At 38.6% G+C, this 26,795-nt stretch overlaps 2 long non-coding RNA genes across 2 annotated transcripts in view; one reads left to right on the forward strand and one right to left on the reverse strand.

Annotated features, from left to right (window-relative positions):
- LOC116960652 overlaps positions 1-20,615 on the forward strand; it is a 100,786-nt gene extending 80,171 nt beyond the window's left edge. The window contains exon 3 of the long non-coding RNA XR_004406500.2: positions 20,508-20,615. This is a non-coding gene — a long non-coding RNA (uncharacterized LOC116960652). The remainder of the gene's footprint in view (positions 1-20,507) is intronic.
- On the reverse strand, positions 3,869-26,603 carry LOC116960651. The gene is made up of 5 exons (XR_004406499.2): positions 26,471-26,603; positions 25,073-25,130; positions 19,949-20,132; positions 19,448-19,584; positions 3,869-3,977 (listed from the first exon to the last, which is right to left on the reverse strand). It is a non-coding gene; the product is annotated as an uncharacterized LOC116960651 (long non-coding RNA).
- Between the last annotated feature and the right edge of the window lie 192 nt (positions 26,604-26,795).

A 26,795-nucleotide genomic window follows, 5' to 3' on the forward strand; every position in this document is an offset into this window, starting at 1 on the left:
CACGTAGATGAGAGTCCTTTGAAGACTAGCATGTCACATTGAGAAGGAAAAGCCTGGTTCATACATTGTTTTGAAATTTCTTCTGTGCCTCATAGAGAACATACAAACAAAAAGAAAGTAAAAATATACAAATGAATCTTCCAAGAAAATGTTGCAATGAAAGAAAATGACAAATAATTTCCTTTGTTTGGAATACAAAATACAAAGAAAATCTCTACAAACAAACTTCTTTCAGTAATGATATGAGTTAAGTTCACAGTGTAGGTCATGATATCCTGAAGCACCATTACCTCCATTTTGGGAGGAATTACTGGAAGAAATACTTCATAAATCTGGTGAAGTCTGTTGTATTTGACAGTATGGCAAGGTCTCCAGATGACTATGGGATTAACACACACTACTACTGTATCTGCTCATTGTGGCTTCTTCAGGAGAAAAAAAGCTCAGTATAGAAAGCTGTAACTCTTCACAGATAAATAGGAAGTCTCTGTTATTTTAGATATTGGTCACACAACATGGAGGCTGCCATCTTCTGGTCTCTGCTTAAACTATAACACGAGAGCATCAGCTGGATCTGATGGCCGTTGTGAAATCAGCTGAGGGTCATCACCCCGTTTCTAACGTGTCCAGCAGCCTGTCTGAGCAGGATGTTCAGAACACAGCTGTGAAAGTCAAGTCCATCTGGAAGCTTGTTTTATGCCCATGGTAATTTTTCCTATGCTTCAATATCCTCTAGTTCACTGAGTTAATCTTGGTACTTGTTCCAAGAGTACATAATTATTAAGCACTGTACTCTTGATTTTGTCCTAGCAGGATCTAGGAAAAAGCTAGAGTCTTCTACCAACCTTTTATCTGTGACAATTAGAGTTGATACCTATATGAATGACCATGTGAAAAGGAGCTCCTAGGAGATGCAGGTGACTGCTGCAGTGCCAGTGCACATTGTGTGAATGAAGCATACCGATTAAAATGCAGAGGAGATTTTTCACCTGAAATACCTGCAGAGAAAGAATGTTTTCACTTTCCTCTGTATTTATTAGTTTAGCTGAAAAATGCAAAAAAAAAAAAAAAAAGATATTTAAAACCTGAATTTAACAAAAAGGACACAAACACTTTCTTTCAGTGTCTTCTGTGTAAATCCCTGGACATTTTCTATATAAAGGTGTCTGAATAATTATTTGTTTTCTTCACATATTTAATTGAAAGTGCTTGGCTTTTTCCAGCCATTTCTTCAAGGCACATAGCTGTGACCACACTAATGTCCTATTTCTTCTGTATAGCTGGTATTTCACTACAGCAGTCTAAAACAGTAGACTACAAATCCATGGAGTACATGGCAAATGTCAAAAGAGGGGATTAAACTGTTAAAAATGCCCAGAACTACTGCTTTCTTTCTGTTTTCTTAGTCTCTTTTTTTTTTTTTTTTTTTTTTTAAAGTCAATTAAGGAAGATCTAAAAAGTGACCACAGTCAACAAGAAAACCCCAACACTATTAAAGGGAACATGTTAAGGGCCCTTTAAACATGGAGCTTTTAAAATCTTTAGATTTTATTACATAAAATGAAATTTTTGAATGTTTACTTTCTTACCTGTATGGCTTTTTTTTTTTTTTTTTTTTTTTTTTACTTTATTTAAAATCATAGTTGTCACAGTGTTCTTTCCCTTGATGTGGGGGACCGGTGCCGCAGCCATGGTGAACAGTTGCTCCTGAACAGAAGAGATGGGAATAGTAAACTGTAAAAAAAGTTGCTTTAGAAACAGTTTCTAATGGCCAGATTCAAATACAGAGCTTGCTAGCCAGGAACATGGATGCTTTTTGAATACAGTGGAAATATCTAATTTTAACGGATGAAATAAATGGAACTAAGCATGTAATAAGGGTACTATTCAGTTTAAATACAGCAGAAATTGTCCAGTAAAGATTACCTAATGAGCATTAGATTGCCTCCTCTAGTTACAAAGTACAAACAAATAGCTCCTAACATTCTGCATTAGTAACAGGCCCTCAGGAAATGCCCAAATCAAAACTTTAAAACATTAATCTCCAGTGTAGAAAATTTAATCTTTTATTTACTAGTAATGATGCTACTACTCACTCCTTGTATGAATATCAAGAAATCATACAGCATAGTTTTTCACTGTCTTGAAAGCAAGTGAAGACAGCCACGAGAGTACTTCCAGATGTTAAATGAACCCGCCACATGTCACAGATTCAGGGTTTTCTTTTTAAGACCATTTATAGAACTTTGGAAAGAGCACAGGGTATCATGTTATTAAAAGGTAGGGAGGAGCATTTTATTTTTACAACGAATTAAAGACATGACTTAGTTTTTTGCAATTACTATTAACGTCTGTAGTCCAAAAAGGAAATAGCTCTAGGTACCTATAACTAAATAGTTCCTATCATTGTATTAATGGATTTGCACCAAAGAACATGTCCTAAACTTGACTGTAGCAAGTTGTAAGGCATCCAAACATTCAAACAGGTCTGATGTTATTGTGAAGTTCACAAAATTTATAACTATTTAGGCTGCCATATTCAGTGCAACAAATTTTGGGATTCTTTAAATATTAATTCCGAAACAACAACAAGAATTAGAGAATGATTTCTCAGAAGTATTGCAGAAAAAGAATATCTTTGTGCAGGTGTAGGGGCACATGCTAAGATCACACGATCAGTCTAGAGCAAAGCAGGAGCAGTAGCCAGTGTGCTGTGTTATGATGCTTCCTACAGCATTTACTGTCTCAAGCATGGAAGAGGATATACAAATGATAAGAAGAGAGAAAGATTAGGAATACCCACAGCTTAAAATAGGAGTACTGCCATTTCTGGTTAAGTTGACTTAATTCCTTTACTCTAAAATTGGATTTAGTTTGATGAGAATTGGAAAGAACGATCAGCATATTTAACAATTAAAATGGACTGCATTTTACATTAACAGACTGTCAATAAGCCAAGTCAGATTGGTAGCCTTGAGCTTGCCTAGTTCTGATTAACTTACGTCTTTTATGCAAACATTAATTCACTCCTGGCATGTACTGTTCTTGCAAATACTAATCATGGCACAGATTAGATGAACATGAAACAGATTTAGCATATCAAGTTCTACTAAAGATTGTAGGTGTGCAGTCAACAGCAATGTGCTTGCCAGAGGCAACAAAACAGGGAAAATAATGTAGAAAAGAAATCCTTGTCTGCTTAGTTAGACAGCACCATAGTCCTACTGTGTGACAAAGAACTTTTATGGCGACTGGCCAAAGACTAGGAGTTTTAATGATCATTCTGTGAGATGTCTCCATGGGATGATCATGGTTAGTCAAAGCAGGGTCTGCTTCATAAAGCTGGTGACTGCATAATAAAGTCATCTACAGGTCCTAATCTATAAATTATCCTTCTTAGAGGATGAAAGTAGCTGCATTGCTTGTGTACGTACTAGTTCTGCTATACAGGAGCAAAAATTAGTGCAGGTACTTACAGTGAGATCAGTAAATCATACTTTTCAAAGCCTCGTATGCAGCAGGATAAAGATGCATCTGAAGCTGAGCTTTAGTTCTCTTCCCTTCCCCTCTTTTACCCATGACAACTTTAAAAAAAAATAGCCATCTGGCATCCCATCTGTCTAAAAGTCCAATCTTACAGTTTTTGGAGTTGTTTTTGTATACCTTCAGTGCTGCATTTGTTGAAAAAACGAGTTTCTCCTGAAACTTTGCATGATTTGAGACCTTTTGGAATCTTTGGAGGAAAAAACCAAACCAAAACAAAACAAAAACCAAAACCAGAACACAAGGAAGGAAATCTACCATTCTAGTTATTAATAACTCTGAAAGAATTAAATCGTGTTGAAGAAAAATGACAACACCTGTTCTTGCCTTCCAGGTGCTTGAAAAACCATAGCTGCTGAGCTTCAGGGATTAAGGGAAGAAATTGTATTTGCCCACTGCAGTTAAGTGTACACAGTCTTCAGAGATTCCAGAAGCTGCATGAAACAATGGAGGAGAAAGGAAATAAATAACTTTTACAGAAAAAAAATCAGTCAGACCATCTTTATATTTTTCCACTCAAATAAGAGAGCATATATGTAAGCCCAGTTGTTTTTTAATAAAGAATATAACAGAGGTGATTTTTAAGCCAAGTCTTCAGCCTGTTTTAGGAGACAGAAATCAACATGATTTAGAAGATAGTGTCCATGGACCTTTACTGTATAACTTCTTACCTGTAGAAGGACAAATGGTGCTGGGAAGGGCACTACAGGACTCAAAGGAATGTAGCATTCAACCTAAAACAAACTCAGATATAAATCTAACAGCACCCAAATATGTCATATGGTGGAGCCCCTTTAAATTCTCAGCATGAACAGTAGCAGATGGAACATCAGCATAACCAGTCAATGACATGGGTGCAAAAGTCTTGCATTTATACAGTTCTTTAATCAAGAGAAGCTTCACATCACAAAGCGGTGTACAAAGAAAGGCTGTGTGCTTTCCTTTTGCAAAAAAGAAAAATAGCTCTGGAATTAAATAGATGGACTTAGGCTTGTTTCCACAGTAAATCTCTCCTAAATCCTTTCACCCCACTCCAAGGGTGGGAGTGGGAGGTGCAGGACACGGTAGGGTTAGCCAAGACTTCCATTTCTCCCAGGAGAACTGGGATTGCTTCAGCTGCTAAGATGAGGAGCATGGATTTATGCAGCATGTTTGGAATAGCACTTGTGTTAAGTAATATATATTACTCAAGGTTTTGGTTTGGTTTTTTTTTTTTTTTTTTTTTTTTTCTTTCTCTAGCATATATGAGATGGCTATACCATTTCTGGAGTAAGGAAAAAAACACACTTTGAGTTGTTTAAGATAAATTTGCACAAAATTTCTCCATAGTGTGTATGATGCTGCCTCACTGAAGTTACAGGGAATTAGTTGGGTCTGAGGATCCTGGCTGATCTCTTCTTGTTTACCCTTTTGATAATGATGCCAGGCACTTCCTAAAGTTACACTGCATCAAGAAAGGAGTCAATGGAAATTTGCTGATTTACACCAGCTGTGAATTCCTGCAGGTGTTTAGTGGAAATATCACGTGCTTCTTGTAGTGGAAAAAATAAACTCAGCGTTGAAATTGATCTCTATATTATTAAGATAGTCTGTGTGTATGTAGAGTAACATGATGTCCTGTCGCTCTTTAAAGAAATTAACAGGTGACTTCAAGAACAAAAAGTCTCTTCTGTCCCTCCAAGAAAAATCATGGCTAGTCAGCTAGTATGTTTTCCCTATAAATGTTTTTAGAATAACGGATGAAATGATACAGAATCTATAGGTGAATTCAAGTTATAAAGTTATAGCTGTCTTAATGTAAGTCAGGTTATTTATATCAAGTTTAATATAGCTACAGTTTCAATCACTGTTATTTTAACTTATTTATTTAAAAATTAAAGAATGCCTTAGGTTGCCTGCCAGCTGTATCACAGCCACATAGCCTATCGTGCAAGAGATCAGTCATTTAAAATCAGTGCATGACAAAGTGGAAGAAAAAATATTCCCACAAATGCAAACATTATGAGAGAAGTGCTTTATATGTTGTAAGCCACATAGTCAGCTGGCTGTTTTAACTGAGACATTCACTTTTCTCTATATATTTATAAATAGCATTATGAAGAGTGTGTTATATGCTCTAAACTACTCCAAGAACATAATTTTAATATTCCACAATTCGTATGTTCATTTACATATGGTGAGAGAATATAATGTTAACATTCAGATTTGGAAGCCTCTAAAACCCATATTGTCCTCATGGAAATAATTATGATAAAAGCAAAGCAACAGCAAAACTGACTTCCAAAATCCTGGGTGACTCAAGAACTCACTGAACTCCACCATGCACCAAAGCACAAACTTTCACCTCATTTACTTAACTTGTTCAGGAAGATCTCTAGTGTAAAAATTGAACTCATGCCTTGGTTTCTGTGACAGGTCAATTTGGTTTTAGTTTAATACTACTGGGGAGTTACTTTTCAGGCTGATCAGACCAGATAGAAAAAAAATGGTGAGAGAGAATAACTAGACACAATCCAATTAGTCAGTCGGGAGGTGATGTCAAAGGCAAGTTTCAATTACAGTATGATTATTAACTGTGGTCATGTTAGCCTAAGATAAATACACTCAGTCTAACATTAGACATGCTGATTTAACCCTTTATTGAGGAGTCACTATAACGAAGGGTTAGGCACAAAACACCCAGAGGAAGCAATATTAGAGCCGTTGGCTGTGGCTGAGATGCTCACGGAGAAGATCACAGTAGTGAATCCATCTCAGATTGGGCCTGTTCCAGCAGCCCTGAGGGGATTGCACCAGTGGTGAGCCAGGAGCTGACCAGCCTCTTAGGCTCTGGTAATGGTCCCTGGACATAAAACAGGTGGGGAGTAGACACAAGGCTGTGGTTTACCTAGAAATACCATTATACCAAGGTGACTGGGCCTGGGGACACCAGCTCAGTGGGGGTTTCTGGAGCCAGCCAGCAGAAGAGGTTTTCCCTTCAGTCCCTGATGTGTTTTTCCATCCCTAGGATAAATTTCTGCTCCAAAGCACAGAGACCAGTTCCTCATTGAAGAGGCAGTGCCCAGGTAAGAGGTCCCAAGTTTTGAGCAAATTCATGTGCAAAGGGAAGTTTACGGATGGAGGCATGACTTTGAGAAAACATGAAGTGGGAAAGGTTTGGGAATGACACCTCATTTTTAGTGATAGGAGAGGAAAGAAGGTCCTACTGTGCTCTGGTTGTTGAATGAGAGAAAGCTGATAATTAAAAGGCAAGAGAAAATCTACTGAGACCATAGGAAATGGAAGACTTTCAAATAAATGAAGCTGGGTTAATGGGCTGGGTGGCTTATGCTACATGAGTACAAACCTGTGCCTTTGACTTCCAAAAATGTGGCCTTCATGGAGAACAAAACCAGACACATAACCCGTGCATCAGGAATTTAACATCCAAATAACTTCCAAACACTGGATTTCGGGACAGCTGAGGATTTATATTACCAAGTGAGTCAATGGGATCACAGATGCTCAGCACTTTGAGAGTCAGGCACTCTGACTGTCGTGAGCAGAGTAGCTCCAGTGGGGGAGGAATCGTACCACTCTCAGCAGAGCTGAAAAAGGCTGATTACTGCTAATCATTCCACTTCCCACTGTATTATCTCCATATGCTTTTGACAGAAGGCTGTGTGAAACTTTTCCAGTCGGGGTGAGCAATACACCCGAAAGAGCTGAATGACAGTCCTGGATTATTTAAATGTGACTTAGGACAGAGGAAACTTTTAAGTTCTTTCCCAGGAAAATTCAAGGTAACTAAGCATCCAAATAAACTTAATTGAGATCATTCAACTGAAATATGTCACTTAGATCCCGTCTGAACCCTAAAAATTTTTCTGGCACAATTTTACTGGCTAGGAAGACAGAAAAGAAATCCATGCCTAACCAGCAAAGCTCATATGAATAACAACCTAAAATCAGTGTAATCTTTGCAGCTAAATATGCACTTTTGGCAGATGAATTTATTTCCTTTAAGGGACTTGTGTAGAGGAATATTACTCTGCCTCTCCCAACAATACTGCTGATAAACTCAATTGATATATCCTTTCTCATATATTGTTATGTGAAGGCACAACAGTGAACAGTTACAATAAATTCAGTTGACAGTCATGGTCTAGAAGAGATGGAACAATTAATCTGCTTTACTGGGATAGAGTTTTATAACTCCCATAAAATGACCTTGTTTAGCCTGAGGTTTTTTGCCATTCAAATGAGGAAGCTCAGATGAGAAACGGCAAATGATAAATCTTGCCCACAGTTTCTCCACCAGACCGCCTGCAAACTCATCTGTGGTGATGTTACATAGGTGAAAAAATGGCTACTTTGGTCTAATTAAATGACCAAAGTTATATGCATGGACACTGAGTATGCATAAAGGAATTAATTTCAGGAATGCAGGCATGTTCCTATATAATGACCACACAAGGATCACAAGACAGTCACTGGTGCAATCAACAACAACTTCTCTGTGGTAGAGAGGATCATTTAAATGTACCTTCTGCCATCATCTTCTGAATAATAGATCCAGCTGCCTATCCTACGTTTTGACAGGTTGCAGGGAAATATAGAGAAGTTATTTTTAACTGATATCTTTAATTCAGTTGATGTTGTTATGGGTTGGAGAGTTAAAACTAAGAGATGATTTTTTTCTTGTGTGGTCAATAAATAGTCCATCTTTTGTTTCTGAAAACATACTCGTTTTAATAAAAAATATTTAACGAAATCTAATTGTTCTAGATCATGTCATTTTTTTGTATGGAGATTTATGCCTTGTATTTGTGACGTAATACCAAAAAAAGATACCAGAAATCTGTTTCAGGGTTCCATTTTCTCGTTAAAAAACAATCTAACACAAAGTGAACCCTTTCCTTTTTACACAGTTTCTCTTCATGAATGTGTTCTCCTTAGAGAAGACAGAAAGAAGATTACTTTCCAGTTCTTATTAACAGAGGTTCTCTTTGTTTCAGTGATGTCTCCATTTTACTATTTGTATCTGTTTTAGAGTTCTAAACAAATATCAGAGCATCACATAAATTAAGAAGATTAAATAGGGGCAGCACTAAAAAAAGCAAGACAGGATTATCCCTGGTGTAAAGGATGAATTAAGCACGATGACATCAAACAGGAACAGGAAAATTTGAAAAGCAGTAGATGATTACTGTCTCTTAATTTATGAGAAGGATTAGAGAATAAATGCTTGAAGAGAGCACACAGAATAGAATAGGTGCTTTTCACTACAGAATAATTATACCGTGTAAGACAAGGACATCCTCCGCCTACTCATCTTACTGCAAAGCACTCATCACTAACCATAAAAAGCCTAAAAACTTCGGGTGTTTTAAAAACTTTTTCTCCATTACATAGTAATGAGAAATTCAGCCCTCCCAATAAATCACTTCAACCTGGCCCTTTTGTTCAACATTGTGTTCCCTTGTTCCTCTTTTTATTATTAACTTCAACTCCATGGGGAATTACCATATTTAACATCAAGGACTTACAACCTGTACTCCATCACCCCCAGAGTTGACAAAGGTGCGATGAAAGCTGTGCATTGCCAACATTGCGCCTTAGTGATTTTCCTGTATATGGTTAAAGCTGTAATTAGTGATAGATGTGATCCAGTCTGACCTCTTTCCAACCTGTTTTAGCAGCTCCCCTCTTTGTATGGCCCCTCTGACATTTCTTGATTTAAATACATAATGTACAGCTAGACTGTTTTCTCTTTCCTCTTCCAAACAGATTAAAGCATGAATGAGGGGAGCATGATAGTTTAAAGGCAAGGCATATCTGTGATATTTCAAAACACACCAGAACACTAGAAAATCACCAGGAATTTGAGATTATCATTATGGAGCTCACTACATTCAAGAATTTCAAAAGAACATCCCACAAGAACTGTTGCAAGAAGCAGCCACAGCTGTATAACTGAGAAGACATGCATGCAACTTTATCTCTTTTTTGAGTAAATAAATATCCACCTTTGAGACACAAACTGTCTCTTGAAACTGCCCAAAGTGTCTTGTAGGTCCTGAACTATGCTTTCTTGTAACTGCTAGCACAAAGTTCTAAGGGCAGAAGGTACTGCATCTTGACATCCCTATGGCTGTAGTGGGCTACAAACTAAAAATAATATTTCACAGGAGAAAATTAAAAGTGTCACAAAGATTCTTTGCCTTGATCAAAAATGAAGATGATAGCTGTTTTATTTTTATTCTGGCAATGTACTACATTGTATCAAAACCACATTTCTATCTATTAATTACAAAGTGACATTCTTGTTTTCTTTTTTCTTTTTTTTTGGATTGTCCTTATTGAGGCTTCTGGGAGTACTTCAAGAAAAAAAGGAAAATTGATTTTTCCATTTATTCATATCATCCTTCAGTTTTCAACAACACATTCAGACCACTAACTAAAATGTTTTGTCTGACCACATCAAATTCATGCTTTCTGATAAACTACTGCAAATACCTTACTCTTGTCTCAGCATGCCTGAAACATATGTATATGTAAAAATGTCCTTAAAAGAGGCAAAAATCACAGCAAGAGGGAAAAAAAAAGAAAAAAGGGAAGATAGAAATGACATATTAGCAATGAAAAATGTTACTATGAAGAAATATATTTTTGCTTGGCACAGATAAAAGCCTTCTTTTTCATTGCCAAAGCAAAGTCAGATTACTTTTCAGAGTTATGCAAACCTCAAAGTTTTGCCTGGAGGAGATCCTGAAAGAGAATTTGAGGAAGGTTCATTCCAATTCCTGCTATTTGATCCACAAAGGAGAAATACTGCTGGCACTAGCTCAGCATGCCCTGGGATGCTATTGGCCTGTCATCCTTGAAAGAAGAGAAGTATTGCTGGTAGGGAAAAAGGCAAGTGGTCTCCATGCGTGACTTCCAATGAGACTCAGACACAGGTTATTAGAAAACTAGACCTCCATCAAACGCGATTCAAAATCCAGCGCGTAGCTGGCTATTTTACATTGGTGCTGCTGTCATCTTCAGTATTTATTTTGTATTTATTTCAGCTCCAGTTATGGATTAGGATCTTTTAATGCATTTGAAAACCATAACTTTTTGTGCAAAAAGATAGAAATGACCTTTACTTTTATAGCTCCAGATTTTAGTACCAGCATGACAGGCTTTTGACAGCAATGGGATGTGTTTTGTTTGTGTGGCATTCCGGCACCTTACGGTGTGACACCAAGAAAATGAAAAAGACAGTTTTGGCACTTGCATACTTGTAACATGCTAAAACTTGCCAGTAGGAAAGGAACAGAACCTGAGCCTGCAGCGACAGCCTGTATTAATGGTTCATTAATCCAAAAAGAGTAATCACTTACCTGTCAGACAAAAAGAATTTAGAAAACATTTTAAGTAGCTTCTCTGCTTATCAGTAGCATAATGAGCACAAATCTGCTGTTTTCTACAGTCTTCTAAACCAAAGTAAGTCCACTGTACTTAAAGCAGAAGAGCAGCCATTAGACTTTCAGGGTTGTGTTAATATAACATTAGTCCTCCTTAGGCAAAGCAACATTTCTCCAGAGCACTGTCCCCTGTAACTCTTTCTTCTCCCTGACAGGGTGGATCTCTATTGTATCACTGACTACAATTTGAGAACAATCTCCCAAATGTAAAAACAAAGAAATTGTTTAATCCTTTTATTGTCTTTTCATCATGCTTCTAGAATTATTATTCTTTTCTGATTTGCTTTTGTTGTGGCGTGTAACACCGACTGTAACATTACAGATAGTTACATCATCCCAGGAGTGACAGCAAGATGAGACTAATGTGCCATTACTGTTGGGACATTTAGTTCACCTCTGCCATCTGAGAAATAAGTCTCTGGACTGCAACTTCGGTACTATATTATGGGACATAGGTGCATAACACTGCACACCTCTTCTCTTTGTAATATAAGAGAAGTCGGAAGGCTGCCTGAGAGAGCACACTGTCAGAAGAAAAGTTCTCTGACTCCTGTAGGACGGTAAAAATATTTGAACAAATCACAATAGATGACTTGAACCCATGTCCTAGAATGGCAGACACATACCCTGTCTTCTCTTTTCTTTCTTACAATGAAATATCACTATAGAGCCATTTAGAGCCATTTTCCTAAGTCAATTTTTCACTATGAAAACAACCCATGGAAGGAAACTTCAAGTGGTTAAACATTTGATCTTATTTTTTTTTAAACCTATCAAAAACCCAGGGTTTGTAAACATCACTTCAGCCTCAGATGGTCTCTAGGCTTTTTAATTCTGTATTTTTGATATTATTCCAATAAAGGGAGGAGGTGTTTTTTTTTTTCTTTTCTGAGAAAACAGATATAAAACAGTAGAAGCTCAATGATGTGTGTTACAGTGCACTTCTGTGAAAAGCAAACTTTTAAAGATTGCATCCTGGGATTCCCTATTTATTACCTTGCAATTATTTCTCCATCAAACCTACCCAGTTTAGTACTGAAAGGATGGGTTTGTTACAGCCTGTCAGTCAGAGCTATAACAAAAGTAAAGCCTGTTATTTTCTAGGTCATGATCTCTGAAAAGATCTTATAATGAGAATGTTGAAAAAAATCTCACTCACAGTATGTGAGCCAGAACCCCAGTCACCTTCCATTTCTACAAGACTAAGAAAACCCCCCTAAAGAGTAACAAGAGGTTATTTAAAGACCAAAGTAAATAGATCTGAGTCTAAGTAGACACAGAAAACAGATCAGTGTCTCTTGATTGCTCTAGGGGAGGTTTAGATTTGATATTACAAAAAATTTCTTCACCGAAAGGATTGTCAAGCACTGGAACAGGCTGCCCAGGGATGTGGTGGAGTCACCATCCCCGGGCGTATTTAAAAGAGATGTAGGTGTGGTGCACAGGGACATGTTTTAGCGGTGGACTTGGCAGTGCTAGGTTAGTGGTTGGACTTGATGGTCTTAAAGGTTTTTTCCAACCTAAATGATTCTATATGATGACAAAATATGTACAGTAAGTTTTTGACAAGACCTCCAAGCTGGGTCCTATCCAACCAAGAGTCTTTCCTTCAGGTGTTCATTTAAGCCTATAAAGATGCAGACTAGCTTCAGCCAATGCAGGCCAGGGTTGTATTTTTGTATATACTATAATCTTTTATTGTTGGGGGGTATGACTACATACTGGTTTTGTAGGAAAATATAACCCAACTCCACTCCTATCCCATTCTCTCTGTAGCTTTTTTTCCCTTAGAAACACTCCCATACCGATCAGAGCTACATGACCTCCAGTTTGCTTGGATCCTGGGGAGAGAGAGGCCATGCATGCTAGTAAAATATGACACATATACTTGCTAGAGCCTGCAGCTAGAGTCCAGGAAAAGGTTTTTGACAAAACAAACACACTATGTGGTCCAAGACCTCTACAGCTCCAAGCTGTATTACTGCCACAACTTCAGACCACTGCTGTGATGGGTTTTATAGGGATGCAATGACATTAACTAGTATTGTACGTAACCGTAGTATTTTCCTAAGTTGTTACAGATGTAGATGAGTTAAGTCAAACCCTCTGACAGCATTGGATGCACTTTGTGGGCACAAGGGCTCCTTCAGTGCAATCCCATTTATTCTAATTTTCTTTACCTTTGGCTGTGTTTATGAGGATCAAGACATCCAGAGGGGCAGGGAGAAGGGGCTGTTTTCCTTTCATTTCTCCTTGAGGCAGGGGCTGCAGCAGACACTGCTGTGCCTCACCACTGTGCTGCTCCTCACAGCAGCAGCTCATCAGCTGGGAAGGTGTCAACCATCTTACAACTAAGGGGCAAGTTTATAAAGAAATGTAGAGGGAATAAGAAATTAAAAGACCTCATCTGGACAAATTGTATGTACTACTTCTGTTACTGAAACACTGGATACAGGCTAAAGACAAATGAAAGAATAATACAACCTCCAGAAAATTTGGAATTATTATAAAAGCCAGATCTATTTAAAATTCCAAAGGTGACCTGCCACTCTCTAGACCCTAATCTAGAGTGAAATGGATAAAAAACCCAACCTGATATTGGAGGATTTTTTTACAATTTATCAGAAAATACATATTAAGACTGAAAGACTGAAAGCTGAGGCTACATAACTTGAAACTGGAAATAAGGTGATGACCTTTACTCCATAGCAGTCAGTCAAGAACTTTTCATGCATGGTTTCCCCATCACTTAAATTTTTTAAGCAAAAGTGGATGTCTTTCTAAAATATATCCTTTTGTGAAATAGTGCAGTCTGACCTGTATTAGACAGGAAATCAAATATTCCATTCTGTCCTTAATCTATGAATGATTATAAACTTCTTTTATAAAGTTACTTGTTCCTATAGAATAAGTTTGTTTCCTCCCCAACCAAAGTGATAATATTTTCAAAACATCAAATGAAACTAGCCAAGACAAGGTTTGTTTGACAAAAATGTGCTGTTAGCTTGATATCTGTAAATCAGCTGTACCTGTGGGGATGTAAGTAAGTAAATCTTGAGGCTGAGATCTTAAAACACACTAGGTAAACAGCCGGTACTGTGTCACACAACTGGGTGGAGGTGTGACATCCTGGGCTGTTCTGGGGGACCACCACCCCCTTTGGCCCTTTCTGTACCCCACCATCCCCCGCTAATAACAGGGAGGCAATTTGCATTCACATTTTCAGTGACTATTGTGTACAGCCATGCTCATTTTCACAAACAAAACATGCCTGATCAATAGGTGCATTTTTTTTTTTTTTCCCCTGCCTTCCAGATGTTGTTGCAACAGCTTTGCAGAGAAGTTACAGGTGGGCTTTGCACTCCCATCGGGTCCCACTGGAGAGAGTCCCATAGAACAAAGGCTTGCAGGTGTTTCCCGTATCTTTGTGGTTATTCCTTTTGAAACGCATCTGTTGAAATGCATCTTGCCTACTGCTTAAAAAAATATCGCTTGGCAATGCGGGTTGTTTACCTTAGCTTTAACTGCCCACCCACACTGAACCAGAGTGCGTTTTATGTTATTTAGAAAGGCCACGGGTACAATGCAAGCCTTTGAACATCGAGGCTTCCCTCCAGTGTGGGAGGCTCGGAGGGGAAAGGTGACCCAGAGATGTGGTCACATTTTTCACCTCAACTTCACTTTCCAGAAGGGCAGTGCTGTAATAGTTGGCACTGACTGCTTTACCACCTGCCATCTCCTCAACGTCCCAGCAGAAAACTGCACAAAACCCAACTTGTGTTTAGGTAATTGCACTTGTAAAGTAGAAGCAGGTCACTTCAGCATTACACATGGTATCTTATTAAGCACCTCATGATATATAAAATTAAGAAAAATGAAAGAATATTTCCTAAAACACTTCTGTGGTCACAGGCTGGATAGTTGACTTGAATTTGGTAAGATTTCCTAGGCTATGAGTCCATACTTCCTATAACCTTTTGGAAAAACTCTGATTTAATTTCATTTTGCTTCCATAATAATTACTGATATCCTGTGAAGCAATCAAAATAAAACAAGAGATCAAAGCAGGGCATAGGAAAACAGACCCAAAATACAGTGAGCCTAATGTAGATGGAGGCCATGTAAAATTTGCTTCTGAATTCTTAACATAAGCTAATAATTAAGTTGGACTTGCAAAGTGGTCTGGAAGGGACCTGGATGTCAGAGGGTTGTATTGGACATACTGGGTTGTAGTAGATTGTACTAATCTACTTTGCTCTGTTAATGTTATTATAGAAGCAGCATAAAGTTGGGGTCCTTTTCAAGATATGGATTAGAAACCACTGGGAGTTATTTGAATGCTGCCTTCCAAATTCAATGCTTTTATTTTTTAATATCGTCATTTGCTGGATAGGCCAGCACTTGCCAAACTCTAGCCAGTTCCTTTAGAAGCAGTGCTCAAAACAGGCAAGACCTCACTAGCACCTAATTGCTTTTGGAAAATAAACATTTTACTTCATATTTCCAATGCTCTGCCTAACAACATGGTAGGTCCTCTGCTTCTCATACATGAAGAGAGATTAATGAGGACTTGAGTGCCCACCCTCTATTCAGACAGCCATCTATGAGTAGATGGGAAGAGTTGGTACTTGGTGTCTACTTCTTTCCTTTGCCTACACAGTTAGTTTGGTATAGAATACTAACTTTTAAATAGTTAATGGCTGGTGCAATAAATCCCATCTCTACTGTGTAGTTTAAAAAGTTTTTTCACATAAAAGTCTTGCATAGAAAACAGTACTGGTAACTATAGAAGTCTACCAGTGTGTTCCTGACCTCAAAGAACAATTGTCTGAAGTTTCCATAGGACAGTAATCTACACTTATTTTTTTCCTCTTTACCTGCTAAAAATGGAAACTCTTTATATTTTTGGTACAATAGATTCCTTGAAGTGTATATTTTTGTAGCCAAATGCTCAGTAGAGCACATTCCTGTTATTGTGTGCAAAAATTATATTTCATTCACTTCCAGTTTGGCTAAGTCTAAGTAGCAGTGAGATCTAAGAATGATGACTTTTAATGTACTAGTATGTTATGCATAGGAGTCCTAAATCACCTAAGTCTTTTATGATTTCCAGTATTGTAGTGGTAATAATAGAAATTTCAGAAAAGTTGCATATGAGCAACTCTAAGCAGACAAAATTCTTCCAGTTGTACTAAATTGGTGTAGGCAGCTACCACAGACTAGTGTGTCTAGTCCATATTTCTGAAACTAGGCTACTAAATAAATATATTTACTTAATTATATTATGTACCTGAAAAGTGAATTTTCTTATGTATTTTGGTATTTTGTATATCCTCAGATAACATCCTATATAATTTCTATTAAGAACATCCAAAACAGTTGAGGTATGGTGATAGATTAATGAATGACACTCTACTTTCCAATCTCTCTTATTCATCTTTTCTCCCTAAGATACATTGGTCTTCATGGCAGAAATACCCAAGCAGTTTTCATCTTCTATTTTTTTTTAACCTCAGGCACATTAAGTATTTTAATGATAAGATATACTGTCCTAGTCCATTATTCAGAAGCTTTTTAAAATGTACTTTTACCCACATTTGACATAATTGCCCTTAAACAAATCCAGCACATTCTAATTCCTTAACAAAGTTGTTCTGTACCATTGCTAACAAAATTTTGGATGGGCAGGGAGAAAGAATGCACTGCATAAAATTTTGAGCTATAGAACCACACACTTGATGCCTCCATCCATAAACACGTTACCTCATTTCTAACAACTGGTGACACAAGGCTGTACCAAACATTATGCAGGGCTGTGTGGTTACCCGTTCAAGCAAAAGAAAGGTAGCATTCATAACCAAAGGCTCTTGACCTGATGATGACCCACTTGCTCCCCTTAAGAGACTTCTGTGAGGAAACAAGAACCCACTAGAGTGCTTGTCTGGGTAGTTTTCTGAGGAGAGGCGGGGGGGAAACTTGTTAACCTTGAAAGACATTTTCCTAAATCTAAGAAGTTTATGTTTTTCAGATTCATTATACTTCTGTAGATAAATTAACCAGAATAGCTTTCAAAGACCTGTGCAGTCATTTAACAATATTTGCCATTCTCTCATAAGGTGCACTAAAAATATGGAAAGGCTCTTTCTATAGCATGAAAGCAAACGTAATGCTGAAGCAGTCTAGATAAACAGAGAAACAGAGAAACACATGAAACAGTATAACCTAGGTGTTACCTCAGTCATCTTAAATACTCAAAATCTCCTTTAGATGTCTGTAATTGGAAAAAGAGCAGAAGGTAAAGAAACTAAAGAACTATCAGCGGGAAGGCTAACCCAGGTAAAAAAAAATCTAATGAGAAGATGGAACTGACTTCACCCTAAAGCCCAATGATTAAAATCTTCTACTTTGAACTCCATAGATCTCACTGGTGCAACAACAAATAAAAGACATGAAAAAATTGAATGGGAAATATACAAGTTAATTCTGTTCAGATACCAAGTGAAATCAGGTGTCCAAAGGCTGTGTTGTCATTGAAAAAGGCATTTTGAGAGATGTGTCACCTCAGAGGAAATCCTATTTTTATTCTTGAGCTCTCTAAGGTACGTATTTCTGAACTCTATAAGTACCTCATGAGCACGTACCTAATAGAAACCCTTCTCTGTGAAATGCAATGAAAACAGAGCAAAGTGCTCCACCAAAGGAGCACTAATGGACACCAGCTGAGGTCCACCCCACACACAGCAGCTTCAACTCTGGGCTGATGCCACCCAGCTCTCCTGCACCCAGGAACCACCCACAATGATTATTTTTGTCTGGGATTTACAATTGGACTGATAGGCACTAGGAACAGGAGGCCTGTATTAAGGAAAGTAGGAGACATAAAATGAATGAAGCAAAAAAGAAAGAACATTAGAGGCTTACAGTAAAGATTTAGGAGATGAAGGGGAAAAAAAAAAAAAAAAAAGAAGACACAGAAAGACAAGAAACCTCCTTAATATGTTAAAACATATCAAAAGATCTATATAAAAAGATACATAGCCATGGTATGGTTCATAGGTCATCACCTTGTTCAAACATTGGTAAAAACTAAATCACTTAAATAATATAGAAAGTATATTGTCTGATGTTATTGAAATTAGTCCAGCTGAAACTCCATGCTCAGGTTTGAGAAACTGGGAATATAGTTTTTGACAAATATTGCTAGAAACAACAATAAAACTGAAATTTGGGTACATGTTTATCACTATGAGGGAGTAACATCATTTGGAGGTTATCAACACAAAATAAAAATATTCCATGTAGTGTCACTTCAGACAGCTTTGTTCTTTTCTAATTGGGTTTAAATTTTACCTAAGGCTCTTGTATATGAACCAAATTTGGCTTCCCAAATACTAAAAACATAAGTGAAATATTTTTAAAACATTTTTTTTTATCAGTTGGGACAGAAAAATATGACCCATAATCAGATAGTACAAAAACAACAAAAAAAAATATTTTCACAGGTAGCATCACCTCCCTTTTCCCAAGGCATTTTTAATTTATTCTCACGGTAGCATTACTGCCCAGTCACCCAACCAGTGTCAGCCTTGAAAACCAAATAATTAATGAGTCAAAGTCCATTGATCTTTCAAAGCCCTTTAACTTTTTGAAGAATACATTTCATGTTAAGTCCTCTGCAGAACAATGTTACACATGTTGCATTGGAACTAGAACAATGTTTTGCATTTTCCCCATGTCTCAGCTTTATGAAAATAATGGCTGGATCTGCAGCCTCTTACCCTCCCACGAGTACTGGCCCCTTCAGCAAATTCTTGTTGCTCTCTTGTCTTCAGGGAAAGCCTTAGATGTACAGGCTTATCTTAGTGATTTAAACACAGCTACCTAAGGATGTGATGGATTTCCTTTATTTGCAGTCTTCCAGTCAAGACTAGATGGATATCTAAGCAACATGTTATAGCTCAGAGAGAGAGGTGCCTGATGCAGAAATTACAGGGTCAGATTCAAAGGCCTGTGTTACATGAGAGGTTAATCAAGGTGAGCTCGTGCTTCGAACCAGTGCACCTACACTATAAATTTCAAAGATGTCTGTAAAAGTATGAAATGCACAAGGCATTTAATGCAAAGCATTTACCTTTTCCTTTTGTCTGAGCTGTAACCCAAGGCTTTGCCTTTCCACCACATCATTTTGAAAGGAAATTAATTTCCCTGCTCACTGGTTTTACTGAAATTATTTAAAGTAATTTCTCAGCTACCACTTACTTGAGCACAGGAACTTTCTTAGCCCCAAAGCGCTCCCATTTCAACACTTCCCTCCAACAAGAGCTCCATTTGAAACAGAAATAATTTCTCTCCCTAACCTTTCAACCCAGAACTCCCTATTCAGCTTTAAATGTAACCCTAGGGAAGAAGATTTCCCTCTGCTTTTTCTTCATATAAGGTATTTACTCACTTACCTGTTTTCATCTAGTCTTTCCTCAGACCATGATCTTGAAAGGATCTGGTTCACAGGACAGTCATACAGCATCGATGAAGGTGTGGCAGGTCTACATGCGGGGAAGCTCCTTGAAGATTAAGTCTGCATTTGGGAAATCTTCAAAAAAAAGATGGAGTGGATACACACAAATATTGCACACTGGTGTTATGGAGCCTCTTCCTGTCCAGAACCTCTTGTTGTTATAGGAATATAAAATTTAAAATTCGTTATATGGTGTTTACTACACGGCTGTGAGTCCAATGTTGTCAGTGCCTGCACAGGATTCCCTAACTTTCTCAATTCTCTGCAACTTTGTGGCTTTTTCTGTCCGTTTGGGGAGGGGTTGGAGAGAAGGGGGCAATAGAAAGTGGGCCCACTTCATCCAACTAGACATATTCAAAGGTGATAACCAAAGGGTGAATGAAACTTGTCTGTTACTGTCTTCACCTACAGCCAAAGGCTGCATTTGGTTATTACTTACCTCACCAAGAACCATTCTTTGCTTTATAGGCAAGAGCTCAGGGGACACTGACATTAGATTCTTATGTTCTAACATCTTCTGAAGATCAGGCAAGGAGAGCGTGTGCCACATTTAACTTCTGTACATCTGTCTGCCCACAGCATGCTGGGTCTAATTATAGGGTCATTTCTGGAACTTGAGGAAGCTGAAAAAGAGAAGGAAACAACACTGAGAAACCAAGTCTCCAGTTTTGTAACAAAACAAGCCAAGGAAGTGCCAGGTTATCGTGAAATGGAAGCAGCTGAAAAATAGTAAAAGAACTGATACTTGCAGTATCGAGAAAAGAGCTCATTCAAAATACAGTGTTGGAGGGAAACTGGAAACTGAAGTCATGTAACTTTAAACAGAAATGGGATCATGTTGGCTACCTGCAAAAATACAACTGTAATGCAAAACTCAGAAAGTGGGAGCTGAGAGAGCCTCAGTGGGGGTGACAGCAGCTGCCCAGACTTCTCAGCACTGGGCCTTTATGAGCTGAGCACTTTATTGAGCATGTTTTCTTTAATATTTATTTTCACAGAATCAGCCTGATCTCATATTCCAAGAATGAAACCCTGGCATGGAAGTGGCATATCTGCTAGTTAATGTCAACATTTGATGTGCAATCAGAAAGCAAACAGGATTTCATATTGTGGTAAAAACTGAGTTACTATTTGCTTTAATTCGATTTTCTTTGTGTCAGATACATTAAGAGTCTCGTAAAATAGTAAAAGAATTTCATTCTTACTTTAAAAAATAAAAATAAAAAAAAAGTACCTACTCGTACAAGGTCAAGCAAAATGTTGTAACAGCTAGCTAGTAATGAATAGCTTGAAACATCTTTTGAAGAAAATATCATAATAAAAGACCCCAGTGATTTGCTCAGCACTAAACTACTAAGGAGGGAAAGAGCACATTTAACTGTGAATGAACTACCCTGTAGCAAAAGGAAATTCCTCCCTGATTTAAAAATAAGCAAGGCCAGACTGTTATCACACTGAGTAGGTACAGCTAGCTGTCAAAATCTCACCATCTATAGACACTATGCCCTGTGTGAATAACCCAGCTCATATGTGTGCTTTATTGTCCTCTACTCTTCTGGACAAAAGATCACAGGAGATCATGTTTCAAATCATGATGTCCCAAGTTTGGAAAGAGCTGAGCTATTGGGACTCCCACTGCTGTAAGAAGGTGGTGCTCAGAATTACCAGGATTTAGTCTTAGGCTCACAAATACAGTAATTAATGACAAGCACCACTGGCACAGCACTTCTGTAAGCCTTAGAGCAGAAACACCTGTGGCATATCCCACCCTGGCAGGGAAACGGAGCCAGTGACCTAACAGTCTTTTCCACCTCTAACTTCTGGGATTTTATGAATTGTCAGTCACACCTAAGTGTGATATTGCCATAAAATCCCAGCCACATAAGAAACCTGGCAGAAGTCTTTGGCTATGCAAATCTGTGGTTTTATGCTTAGCTGTGTCTGAAAGACTAAAAGGAGATAGAAGGCTTTTAAGGAACAGTGCTGATATTTGCCTTTAGATATATGCAAAGACACAAAACCCAGTTACACAGACAGCAAACTCACCTGCAGTTTGGGCTGTGGGACAGATGCAACTTTGCAAAAACAATAAAGGAAAAAGAAACACAAAGCAAACTCTCTCTAAACACCACCTGTATGGAGGAGAGACTCATATGGCTTTGGTGTTCAAAAGGTTGGCAAGGACTTCTCTGTGTTGCAGGAAGACCCTAGAGCAAGGTAAGGGAGCTAATGCAGACACTGCACTCACTTCTAGATCTCTGCTGAGAGATGGCCACATAAGTCAGTGGAAGTGATTGAACGTGGGTTATCCGTGACATCGACCCAGCCACCACTACCTTAACACTGGGGCAGACCTCACTCTTCAGTGCATTTTTATGCATAATATGCTGCAGTAGGACATTTTCTTTGTTCCAAACACAATTACAGCTTAATAAAGCAGTAAAAATATGTATGAAACAGAGAAGCAGAACTGCTTTCTTCTCCCCCTCAAAAATCCTGCAGTGGGAAAGGAAAATGCTGGAAACCAGGTCTTCAACTCCATACACTGGTACACTAAACCTGGGACTGGCCTTCATCTCACTGTACAATCATCAAACAGATTTGGTTGTATATTGTATAGATGTACATGGCATCTGTATTTTTCCAGAATTTGGACTGGTTGTTCTATGGCATGGTTTAAACCATGCTATAGAAAAGAGCCACTCAAAACGTAGAGCTGGAAAAGCAGAACTGCTGATCCATCTGAGGTATCTGAAACAAAATTTCAGTCCCGGTCCCTCTCCACCATGTCCTCATGTTGGGAAAGTATATTCAGAGCTGACATGGCTTTACCAGGTGTTTTCTACTGGGACAGAGTGCAGAGTGTGCAGTTAATCATGAGTGCATTCAAGTGTCCTAAGGTCTTTGGGTGAAAGCTGTTACAGACATTGAAGAAGTGTTTAATAATCAGAGCCCCATGTCCTGAGCGCAGGCTGGGTTCACAAAAGTTCACATACCTCTTAAGAGGTTTAGGCCAAAATGTAAGCAGGCTAGAGTTAAGTGGCAATTTCAGATGGCAGCAGGGACTGCACAAGGCTGGGATTCCCTCCCAGGAAATCCATGGCAAGTATGGCCAAACTGCCCTTTGGGGTGGCCCATGCAATGCACTTGAGATGTGAACAGATCTCAGACGGTGCATAATGTCTTCTACCCAGAGAACACCCATTCAAATCACCACTAAGGGATCTCTCTCGACGGGTGCTCAGCTCGAAGTTTTCATTTTGTTTTGAAAGGAGAGTGCATACTGAATTTCCAGGATCATGACTACATCAGAAGGTGTATGCTGAGTATTTCTGCGATTATAAACTGTGGGCACGAAGTTACTGAGTGCAGTTGCTAACAGTTGACAAAAAAATACTTTTTATCACAACTACCTCACTTTTAAATAATTTAATTTGAAAATACATATAATGACCATCCTCATGAGAAATCAGTATAGGGTCTTTCAACTAACTGGAAATACACTGACGAGTCAAAACACCCTGTTCTTCATTTGCAGTAAGCTTTCATAAAAGGAAACTGGACATATGAAGGTATTTTACCTCTGGAGGAGGAGGACAGAGGGTGAAGACTTCACCTCTCTCTCTCTCTCTCTCTCTTAAGCTGAGGGTAGAACAGATTCAGCAGCATCTTCTCACAAATACAGACCAATGCAGTGCTCTAGTCCAGTGGGATAGCAATGACATGGACATTGCATTCCATGCTGTTACACTGTACTGACTGTTATGGCATAGCAATTAAGCTGTGAAACTCACATAAAAAAAAAAAATGCCAAAAGAAAGGAAAAAGTGATTTCTATTTTATGTAAATAGAGGCAATGTGAGAGCTACCTTGTGTAAATTTTTATTTTTAGGAGAAGCAAAGGATAAAATCACCATAAATGAAAAAGTCATGCCCACTGTAACAATTTCCTAGGGTTTTCTCCCTAGTTTTAGCTGATGCACTTTAAGACTACAATTGCAAAATGGTTTTTTATTATGTAAAAACCTTGGGCAGGATTTTTTTCCTCTTATGAGATGGGAATTACACAAACCAAGCTTAGACGGCTGAAGGTGAGTTTATCTGCAATTTCTATAGCAGTTAGAAGATAAATAAACTTCCCTGGTTCTCCAGGAAGTAGGCATGGAAAGGAAAGAGACTATTACCCTGTACAAATCAACATATATGCAAGGAAGCGTCTGCAATAAGGTTGGCTTAGAGAGTCATGGTGAAAATTTATTAAATTCCCATTGTACTCTCAAGTTAGAATTTTCCCACACAGGTAACGCCTCTTCCCACTGTGGCGGGGGCAAAAGCAGTCCTTTTGCTTTCCCAAACCGCTGGCAGCCACCAGACTGTCCCTACTCTGCCGAGCAGGAGGTCTCCTGCAGGTCTGCAGCGGGGCTGGGACGAGCGGGACACTGGCCTTGCGACAGAGGGACGGAGGGGCCGGGGAGGTGGCAGAGCCTGATGTAAACATCTCAGGTGCGCAAGGGCGTCAGGGTCCGCATCCACCGCTCTCTCCTGCAAGGTGGAGGCTCACTGCTGTCCTCTTCATCTTCTTTTAAACGCTTTTGAGTATTGCTTGCATGTATTTTTTTTAAGGATATTATACACTACAGCTGCATACAGCTTTTGTCTCACTCTAGACAGTGCAGCAAACTGCTTAGCACAACGCTGAACCATGCCATGGCATTGTTGTGGGGCTTTTTTCTACCATAAACCGATTAAGTATTAAGAGAAGTTAATCATTAGACGGCTAGCTGTACATTAAGACAGACTCCCTTCTTTGTCTTGCAGCATTATTAAATGCCTTCTTCTTTGAAATGCCACATAAAAGAGATAGATGCCCTTTCTTTAAAAGTCAGGCATCTAGTCAAGTTATGTTTTATATTAGTTCAGCGACAAAGAGCCCTCCTTGTTTAAATATAGAAGCGTAAAGCAGATAAGGTTAAGTAAGCTGGCTGCTGTGAGAGCGCCAGGTCTGTCTCTGTTCAGATAAGCAGCTGGAGGGGCAGGGGAGTATTCGCTGTGCAAGATTGCCCCGTATGAGTTACGGCGTGGAGACAGGGGTACGAGGCGAAAACAAATTAAGCTGAGGCCAAAGATGCAAATGGTCAAATATATTCGTGATAACACGATGGAAGGCTGTTGGCATTTCCTAAGGACATCTACTGGATTTTGAAAGATAGTTTGGCATGGAAGCTGTCTCTGAAAACAACTTCAGAAACAGAGCAAACTCTTCCTGTGTACACGGACAAGGAAGGGTGTGTGTGTGAACGTGTGTACCTGAGTGTGTTTGCTTTCATGGGGGTGAGGGGGTTATCCTTCTAGTTAATATTTGTATTTAGAGACCTTCAGGTGTGCTTTCAGAAGTAATGCCATCTCCTCAAAACACACACACACACACACACGATCCTAAACAAGAGATGAACAAACAGGGAGGCAGAAAAGCAGGACTGAGTGAGAGCAAGAAAATCCCCTTCCCAAATCACTAGGAAAAAAGTTTCTCCCCAGAGGAATGATAAACTGTATTTTCGCTTACCAGATTTTACAAGGCAAAACTGTTGCTCAGGAGAATAAACACCTACTTTGTGTGCTCCCTGTGGAACCAAGAGGCAGTCAAGTCAGGGCTCAGCTAATGTATAATCTGTATTTACATGTCAAAAAACCCCTCTTATTTAGGTTCTTGATTTACAATCCCTAGTTTTTATAAAAGTCAGCCATTCCTAGTGAAAGAATGCAGAGTAGATTTATAGGATCTACATTATGCCTTAAATCTTAATAGCATTTTTAAAGCACTTTTATGACTCATCCTAAGTAATGTTTTCCCTCTATTTTCAAGGCATTACTGTGTAAAAACAGATCCAAATCTTTACTTTAAAAACAAATCATTTTAACCAACCATACTGGCATCAACTCTACTGCAACACTAAACATTGACAGTAATGTCCTTATAAGCCTCTGTTTTCAAGGGTTCATAGCTTGAATGTAAAATGTGCTTTGTACTAAGGTTCGTCTGATAAGATCTCAACCTGCATGAGCAGTGAATTTGTTTTCACCATCATAGTCAAAATAAAACAAATCTCTGGAGACTTTTGTAAGTCAGATGAAGGTAAACTGCCTGACTCTGTGCATTCTCCCCCACACCAGGCTCCTCTTTTCTTTGAGAAGTCTGCTTGAAATATATGTCAGACCAGGTTCAGTCCAGTTATGAGCAGAAACATCCCAAGTACATTAATCACATGCATACGCACAAAAATGTTGGCTGGGCACATGTGTTGGTATCCATGCACGGACACAACAACGCAGTGCCAGTTGTTAAACAGCTCTCTTAAGACCTGACATCCTTTAAATAAAAATTTAAATATTATCAAAGAAGTAAATAGTTAAGCGAAGTGTTCTAAAATGGATTTTTAGAGAATGAGTTTCTTAAACAATTTTTTAGGAAACCAAGCAGCAAGTAGGTCATGCTAATAAGCTATTAGAAAAAATAAATATATAAGTTATACTCACTAGTAAAATTTTTCAGTGCGACTACTGACAGCAAGCACAACACTTAGGAGATACATTTGCAGAATTTAGGTCCTTAGTTAATGATGGATTGCATAGCACAGAAATCTCCATATCATATCTTAACCATTATTGCCAAAATCACCTAACTCACAATGGTTACGTCTTTTGGAGGAGTCCTAAGAGACTTGACTTCCCCTGTTAGAAATGACAGTGATGGGGACCAAACAAGTATCCCCAGAGTCTCCCTGGCCACAATCCTGACTGCCTCCCCTGTTCCTTTAGCTGTATGAGGCTTGTGTTCCCGGCTGCACCATAATTCGGTTTCAACAAGAGATGAACGATACCTCAGCACAGAATAGTCAAGAGTCATCTGCACAATTTTAGGAGAACTAGGAACTGTGGAGGCAAGAAAGATCAGTTTACTTACCTCTCAGCAGATGCAGTAGTCGTGAGTCAGCCATGGACAAGGTGAGTGTTAGTGACGCTGCCCACAGCTATGGCAGGCGCGGAGCCATCCCGGGAGGAGGCAAGAGCTCCATGGAGGCAGCCCGGCCAGGTGCTCAGCACTTAATTTTCAAAACGTGGTCAAGACACAAGAGACAAAAATAAACTACCCAGATCACTGTCTTGGTATAGGTCTCTCAACTCCAATGGCATACCATTTTAAGTATGTAAATTTTCCTCTAGATTTTGTCATGAGGGTCTTCAAAATGACTGATTGGAAATACAGACTTAATCATATCAGAATCCAT

The sequence above is a fragment of the Tyto alba genome, unplaced genomic scaffold (assembly GCF_018691265.1).
Source record: "Tyto alba isolate M040663 unplaced genomic scaffold, T.alba_DEE_v4.0 Super-Scaffold_1, whole genome shotgun sequence".
In the NCBI taxonomy this organism is placed as follows: Eukaryota; Metazoa; Chordata; class Aves; order Strigiformes; family Tytonidae; genus Tyto; species Tyto alba.